This window comes from Sciurus vulgaris (assembly GCF_902686455.1).
Source record: "Sciurus vulgaris genome assembly, chromosome: 9".
In the NCBI taxonomy this organism is placed as follows: Eukaryota; Metazoa; Chordata; class Mammalia; order Rodentia; family Sciuridae; genus Sciurus; species Sciurus vulgaris.
In genome coordinates, this window is record NC_136469.1 from 136116546 (window position 1) to 136125090 (window position 8545).

Below are 8545 nucleotides of genomic sequence, written 5' to 3' on the forward strand. Positions count from 1 at the left end.
TTGGAAAGCCTAAGATCACCGGAATTCAAACCATAGTGAATCTTAAGTGGGCAATGTACTGGGCCATTTGAGGCTGTGCATTGTGGAGCCACCTGGAAGTAGGTATGAATTCTGGCTATGTCACTCCTTTCCCCCCGTCAGGAGTGGGTAAGTTACTTCACCTCCCTACACCACAACTTCCTCATCCCTAGGTGATGATGCAGATGACCATGCCAAATGTAACTCTACGGGTCGTTTGAGATGGTGCACATAGGCATGGGTGCCAGCAGCCCACATACATGGCAGCTGCTACCATTCATGGTGTCATCTTCCATACTCTGTCACACATGGAGAAAAGGGAAGACAAGATGGAAACAGCAGGCCTAAGAAAGATGACATTTGATGATTCAAAAGCATTTTGAAGATCCCAAGACCAAGGAGTTGCACCTCCATCCAATGGGAAATGAGGTACATAAACCTAGATAGTTAAAAGGCAGAGAAGGCTTCTCCCCAAAGAAAGACATAGGTGGGGAAATAATTTACACAGGGAACAGCACAGCACGAAGGCCAGCAACGGTGTGATCCGAAGGTGCAACTGTACAGAGAGCGTGCCACGGGAGTCTACGGCGGAAACAAGAGCGGCAGCAGTCTGGGCATTCGTGAGAGCTCCTTGTGCCTCAGGTGTAGTGTGACATGCTTGCTAACATGTCTTGTTGGGTCTTTAGGAGACCCCTGTGAACCTGATACTATTATAGTCATTATTAATCCTTATTTACAGATGGGAAAACCAAGGCAGAGGAAGGACCAGCAACATGCTCAGAGTCTCACAACTAGAAAACGATGGGGCCAAGTAGCTAATAGGAGCTGCCTGACTCCAGCGCGACCACTCCTAGACCTCAGACCTCACCCATCATGTTCTACAGTCTCTGGAATTGCATGGTGTTTGCTATTACAGAGAACTTGGCTTTGAATCCTAGTGTTGCATATTATTGTGTGGTTCTTGGCAATTTAGTCTGTTTCTCTGAATGGTTGTTTCTTTATTAGATAGAGAAAATATTTCCTTACTTGCACCATTGTTATTAATAGTAGCTATTATTATGTTTATTATTAATGTAAAATTGTTTACATGTTTCTTTATAGATTTTCTTATCTTTTAAAGAAAAAGTAATTATAACATTTTTCAAACAGAAAGGAGTCTTCTGGCCCAGTACCCACTAGCTGCTTCCCACCTTTAAGAATTGCACAGGTATATACACTCCTCTTATTATTGTTTTTGCTTTCCTTTAAATTGAATAACTTGAAACAATTTAATTACATACTTTGGTTTTATCCCATAATATTAGTGAAATCCCAAAGCAGATAAGACACATTGTTTTTATTCTAATCTACATTAAAATAAATGAATTGGCTATTATAACTTTAAACTTTTAGATTCGTCTCCATTATTATTGGCTTAAGTGCCAAAAGTGGAAGGGGCACCACACTTTGGAAAATGCCATTTATTCAACACTCAAAACAGTATGCTGATCCCCAGAGGCATTATGTGTTCTTGGCCCCACAAATAACTTTGGACCAAAATCAGAACTCACTTGATTCATCTCAGTGACTCACCCAGTTATCTAAGCCATATCCCTGGAAGCCAAAGGAGCAGGTCCGTGCGTGGAATCTATTCAGAGTAAGCGCATTGTCTTATCAGTCTATACAGAGGGGCAGCAGGGTCTCCGGTGTTGTGCAATATGACTACGTAACCTCTCTACTGATCTCAGTTTTCTTCCTATTAAAAACTCATGATAGACTTTGAAGAGCCGGCAGTTTATGACTTGGCAAAATTCAGATTACCTACACCTTGGCACTGCCTGGATAATGTTCCCGTCCTCATAGAGGAAGAGTCGCAGCACTCTCATTGAAATCTTACTGAACAGGAGTTCTTTTTTTGTCCATTGTTTGCTGCAAGAAAGACACTGCTTCCTGATGCAGAAGTAGTTGATAAGCATTGCTGCTACTGGACATATCAGGATTGTGCTCATTCTTGTAGAATGTCTAAATATAATGCTGTTTTTCAGATTCAGATTGACCTTTGCAGTGCCATTTCTTTTCCACACTCTGAATGTGGTCTTTGAAAGGTTTGGCAGATGAGTACCAAATGCAAAGAAAGAGCTCAGGGTTTGGAACAGGAAAACCAGCGTTGAGCTTACTAATCACATAACCTTGAGCGATGTACTTCGTTCATTGGAACACCATGTTCTTTCATTGGAAAATGTAGATAATAGCAATGCTTGTACAATGAAACCACGCAGATGTTGTGAAGACAAAATAAAACTATGTATGGAAAATCATCTATCAAAGGCATACTACCACACAAATCTTACCAGAGGTGTCATCTTGGTGTTCAATGATAAATTTGGTATTCCATTTACTGTGTATATGTGTGTGTGTATGTGTGTGTATGTATGGGTGTGTGTGCTAGAGATCTAACATGCATGCTAAGCAAGTGCTCTACCACTGAACTATATCCCCACATTCTCAGCTTTTTTATTTTATTTTGAGGCAGGACCTTACCAATTTTCCAAGTTTGGCCTTGAACTTGTGACCCTCCTAACTCAGCCTCCAGCACATCTGGGATCATAGTTGCACACCACCAGGCCCAGCTTAACAACATTTCGAAATGTGGCAAATACTAGATTACAAAAAAAAAAAAACAGTATATGAACTTTTTGTCTTAGTCATTTTCCTTCTAGAAACTATGGTATTTACTCTTCCCAATTTTCAGGGAGAGGGGATTTACTGAAAGTATCCTTTGTCAGATACCCAGAAGATTCCTGGTGGATTCTTTTGTTACTTATTTCAGAATAATAGCATTGCCAGATTCATCTGGTTGCATATTAGGGTACTGGGATATAATTATTCTAGAAAAATAATTGAAAATAGTTTTAATTTTTGTCAAGAAATTCAAGAGCGTGGTTAAAAAAATCAAAAGCAAAATATAGGAGGGAGTTTATGTCCTTCTACTCAAAACTACCCCCTCAAGAAGTTCCTACTTTCAGCTTTAAATCATTTTGAAACTCAGTAACATGCCTGCCCTTGAATACGGGCTAGCTGGGGACTGCTTTTATGACAGAAGTGTGGCAGAAATGACGTAGTGTCCGCTCTGGGTCTCATCGTTGGGAGGACTGGCAGCTTGGGCCTGGATGATCTTGGAGTCTAAAGCCACCATTTATGAAGTTCAGCTCCTCTGTGGACAAAACCACGTGAGGAGACCTTGAGACTGCATGTAGGCAGCTGCCTCTAGCCTTCCAACCTCCCCTACCCACAGTACTGGTCACATGAGAGAAATGATACCAAGAAATACCACATTAGAGGAGCCCTGTAGCCCATTCCTGCCTGAATTTCTAAACCACTAAATCATGAGCTCTTATGTTTGTCGTTTGCAAAGTTCATAATAATTAAAACTGAAATAGAATCTGATTACTTATTTTAACAAAAGCCTATTCCATGTAGGCCTGTCCAGCAAGCAAAAGATACTCTAAGTAAGGAATACCATAGGGTAAAGATCAATTTAGTGGCAGTGATACACAGTGTCTGGGCACGAAGTAAGATGTGTCAACATCTCAGAAAATTTTTCTGCATTTTTTTATTGGTTCATATTGTACCTATTGGTGGGATTTGTTGTTACATATTTATACAGGCCATCATATAATTTAGATAATATCCCTTCCCCAATTTCCCCCTCACCTCCCTGTTTCCAACCCCTTGGTCCCTTTTCTCTAATCAGCTCCCTTTGATTTTTAGGAGACCCACCCCACCTTGGTTTCCCTTTTTCCTCTCTAGCTTCTGCATATGAGAGAAAACACAGGACCCTTAACCATCTCTGGAAGATTTACAGGATTGTCTTGGGAACTCCCTGATAGGCAAGAGAACTTGGAAGAATTTTACAGGTGTTGACTTGCAGCAGCCTCATAGACCCAGATAAGAGAGCCTTTGTCAGAAAAATATGTGAGTGAAAATAGTATCTATGTAGTGAACGTCAAAGAAATTCAAATGAAAGTGATGAAGTTTTAAAAATAAGTTGATCGGTATATATAACACCAAATTTAAGTAAAAAGGAATAAGGAGAGGTCAAAATACAAAGAGCCCTTAGGAGATCCAAATTCTCAGCATAAATGGGGCTGAAACATAGGTAATAGTCCATTTCTTATAAAAAAAAAAAAAAAAAAAAAAAAGGTAGTTCAGGGTAGAACCCAAAACCCAGAAGGCAGAGGTAAGATAAGGGCCAGAGAGAATTTTCCCAGGAAGAAGGACCAGGATGAAAAGACTGGCAGGGCACACATGGTTGGAATTCAGAATTTCTCCAGACTAGTAACTACAACATGCCTCTTAATTGATCTTAAACAGGAGGATGTATAAATGGTCCCCTGGCCTCGATGCAAGCATTGCATATTGGTTGTGCAGGGGCCACAGAAGCACATCTTCATCCCAAGTCTGTAGACTAGGAGGAACTATACTCAAGGCATCACATCTGAAGAGCCTTTGCCACTCCTCATTAAAGGTTTTAATGGCACAATCTTGGCCTTTTAATCTAAGGCTGTAATGGCATGGGATGCTACTTAGCTGTTGTGAGACAGCGAGTGTATTTTGGATTTGAGGAAATGCAAATGATTGTGGTCAGAGGGTGGACCGGAGAAATAAAGATTTCATGACATTCTTCTCTTTGAGACAAGGATCTATTTCTCTCCTCTTGAACCAGAACTGGCCCATGACTTTTCTGACCAATGAAGCAATGAACAAATGATAGTTTATCAGACTGAGATTAGCATTTAAGAAAACCACAATCTTCTGCCTTAAGTTTTTGGAACTCTGAATCCACTCTTAGGCAGATATTGTGGAGAGACCCTGAAAATATATGGAGAAAGGGAAGAGTCTAGGTAAGTGCAGTTTCAAACCAACCAGGGAAGGTAGCAGGTACGAGACTGAAGCCACATTGGAATCTTCATTCTGCTGATATTTTAAATTAAAGGTGAAATGGGTTGGCGCCATTCACTATGTGGGCTTCCATGTAACACACATGTTCCCTCTGTCCACCTCAACCTCCCCCAGACATGATGAGCCTAAATAAAGGAGCTTTTTTGCTTTCATTTCTCTGTGGAATAGATTCTAGACTCAGTAAGTAACTGATTCTTCAATGGTTGATAATTTCAGGCCCCATTCAAATTTTCCATAGTTCATAGTACTGACATTTTTGAACATCTGATATTTGATAAATTTATCTGACTTGCTTCTCATTATTATTTCCCTCCCAAGTACTTAGGTTTCAACTCCCTCTGCTGGCTTTCCATCCTCCAAAAATTCATTGAACTCTGTCATTAATTGCCATTCACTTTCCTTTTTGTGTGTGAGAGAGTTTATATTTATTTACTTATATTTCACTAGTTCACAGAAAGGGGCATAGTTAAATGCACACATCTGCTACCATGTTTAATTGGTGAATCCCAACATTTAAAAATATTTAACCATGTAGGCCCTCTACATACATCACTTTATTTAATTTTGATAGTGATGTTGCATTAAGATAACATCTATTCAATTTTATACTTGAGAAAAATGAAACTTAGAGGAGTTCAGTAACTTTTATAAGATAATCAACTAAGTGGTGGTTTTAGGATTGGAATCTGGGTGTCTTGCACCCCACTCACCTTTCTGGCACTCTAGCATTTTACCTGGCATTTGCACTGATTACTTGTGTGACCTTCCAGAATTAATGGATCATCAGGATTAAATTTTGATATCCTCTGATGTTAGTTTGAATCATGGTTTTTCCATCTCCTTTTGGTATAACTTTAGATGTCATTGATTTTTTTTAAGTTCCCCTTCTTTAGAAAAATAGGAACGGTAAGTTCAGCTTTGTAGTATTATTTTGAGAAGTAAACAACGAATGTATGCTGTTTCTACAGAAAAATATTCCTACTAAAATGCAACAAATTGTGGCCATGTTTCCACTGTTTTCATCTCCATGAGAAGGAGGTTAACTGCAGTGTAGGGCAAAGGTTCTGGAACTGGACAGTCTAGGTTCTGATCCTCACTCTGATATCTTATAGTAAGGAGACTCTGGACAAGTTACCTCTTCTCTCTATGCATCAGTAATCTCATCTGAAACAATGAGACCAATTTAATTATTTTATAAGGTTGTGGTTAGGACTGCATGTGATAGTCCATATAAATTATCAAGCCCCTGGACAATGTTGAATGAATCTTAGCAACTCTTATTAATAACATTTCTTAGGTCCTTTCCAACTCAATGATTCTCAAATGATGTATCTCTATAATGACATTTATTTGATCAAAATAGAGTATTGAATGTGATGGCAGAGTTGCTGTTTATTCATCTCCTTGACAGCTCATTCATCATCTCTGTGGGCTGTCTGGGTGGCTGGGTTTTGAGACTTCAGCTTCCAGGTCTGTTGTCCTCTCTCTCTCTGAGAGGCTCCTGCATAAAGGACATGAGCTGGTTGCCTTTCCAGTGCTTCTGCTAAGAAGCTGAGATACAGAGATTCCTCCCAGAGATGTTTCCACATTGTTAATGGTACCATGGGTTTTATAAGCCATGTTCTGTTGGGGAATGAACCCTAATCACTGCCTCCATTGGATAGAACTTTAATCATAGAACATGTCAAACCATAATAAGAATGTTGTCATTTAAAGATGGTTGAAACTCAACTGCCTTGGAAACAGAAAATGACCCAATTGTCCTACAACAGGGACATGGAGGCAAGCTTCACTGGGAGCAGTGGATGTGCCACAGGAAAATCAGTGTGCTTCTTCCTGGAGGAAAGAGTGACAGAATGTGGCGGATTGTGATTACGTGGATGATTCTCAGTGGGTGGTGAGTGCACACTGGTTTAATTAAGAAAACACAAATTTGTTATCAGTTTCATAGTCAAGCATATTTCCATTCACTGGGTACATGATTAGGGTGATATGAAGTCCTACTCTTCGAAGAATCTACAAGTTAGGTGAGAAAAATGGTCCCCCATATAAACAATACTCATAATCACAAGGCACACACACAAAAGTTATTCTATAGAGAGCTCCTCAGTTTAGGGTACCTTTTAAGTTTAAACATTCCAGTGATATTTACACATCAGCAAGTCAACATTAGCTTCAAGCTTACTAGTTTACAGATTCAGGGTTAAGTGGTGACAAAACTGAATTAAACAAAATTGTGTATTAAGTAAGTAATTTCAGTAAATTATGGTTGTCAAATGCTTATGTTTGGGGACTATTTGGAATGACACCTAAATAGAGCCAGGGAAAGCCGTATGGAAAAGATTACAAAATTAAAAATATGCATGGGATTTACTCAAAGCAGAGAAACAGGAACAGGGAATTGGGGAGAAAGACTGAAGTGCAAGAACTCAGAATATTTGGAAACAGAATAGAATTTATTTTTCCTGTAGTGAAAAATTTGAGAAGGAAAGCAGTAGATGGGTCCAGAGGGAGAGGTAAAGACCAGGCTGTAGAGAATCTTATAAGTCACATTAAAGAGTTAGTGTCTTAGCCTAAGATCCCTGGGATCCTTTAAGGGTAGGGCCTTGGTCTAAATATGGTTTGCCCCCTCCAAAACTCATGCTGATTTAATTTCCAAGTAATGGTTTGGAAGAGTGGCAGGACCTTTAAAAAGTATTTGGGTCATAAAGGATGGACACTACTCTCACAGCTGAGGATAATTCTCACAGAGTGATCAATTGCCAGGACTGCAGGTTAGTATCAAGTCATGTCATCCTTGTGTTTTATTTCTCTTGCATGGGCTCACGTCTCCTTACTCCTTTCCACAGTGTTTTGACACATCATGAGGCCCTCACCTGTACAGGTGGAGATGCTGGAAACTTGCTTTTGGTCTTCTAAACTTCTAGTACCATCAGTCAGCAAAACTTCTTTCCTTTGTGAATTGCCTGCTGGGTTAGTCAGGGTTTTCCATTGCTGTGATAAAAAATCTGACAAAAATAACACAGAAAAAAAGTTTATTTTGGCTCACAGTTTCAGAGAGTTGTATGGCTGACTCCATACCTCTGGGCCCAAGGTGAGGCAGAACATCATGGCAGAAGGGCACAGCAGAGAGAAACATCTCAGAAAGTGGCAATGAGGAAGCAGATACCTTTTTTGTGTGTGTCAGAGACAAAATATAAACCCAACAGGCATGCCCCCAGTGACCACCTCCTCCAGTAACATCCTATCTGCCTACAGTTACAACCAAGTTAATCCATATTGGTGGATTAATCCACTGATTAGGTCACAACTCTCATAATCTTAGCATTATTTCACCTCTGAGCTTTATTTTTTATTAATTTTTTTAAAAAAAGCAAAATGACCTATTCAGGGATAAAATACAAAATCTATAAGTGCAGAATCTGTGTTAGAGGTCTGAGATGAATATTGAATCTAATATGTAACTAAGATTTAAGTAATCCCAGATGTAAAAGAGAATGTGAAAGTCATAAACCTTGATAATGTAAAAACAACAATATGGCTTTAAAAAGTTATAAATAGGAAAGGAAGTGGTGGAGGAATTGAA

At 39.4% G+C, this 8545-nt stretch overlaps 1 long non-coding RNA gene across 1 annotated transcript; it reads left to right on the plus strand.

Annotated features, from left to right (window-relative positions):
• Positions 1–322: 322 nt before the first annotated feature.
• LOC306669170 lies at positions 323–7911 on the plus strand. The gene is made up of 4 exons (XR_013766046.1): positions 323–447; positions 758–918; positions 6732–6856; positions 7809–7911. It is a non-coding gene; the product is annotated as an uncharacterized lncRNA (long non-coding RNA).
• Positions 7912–8545: the final 634 nt, after the last annotated feature.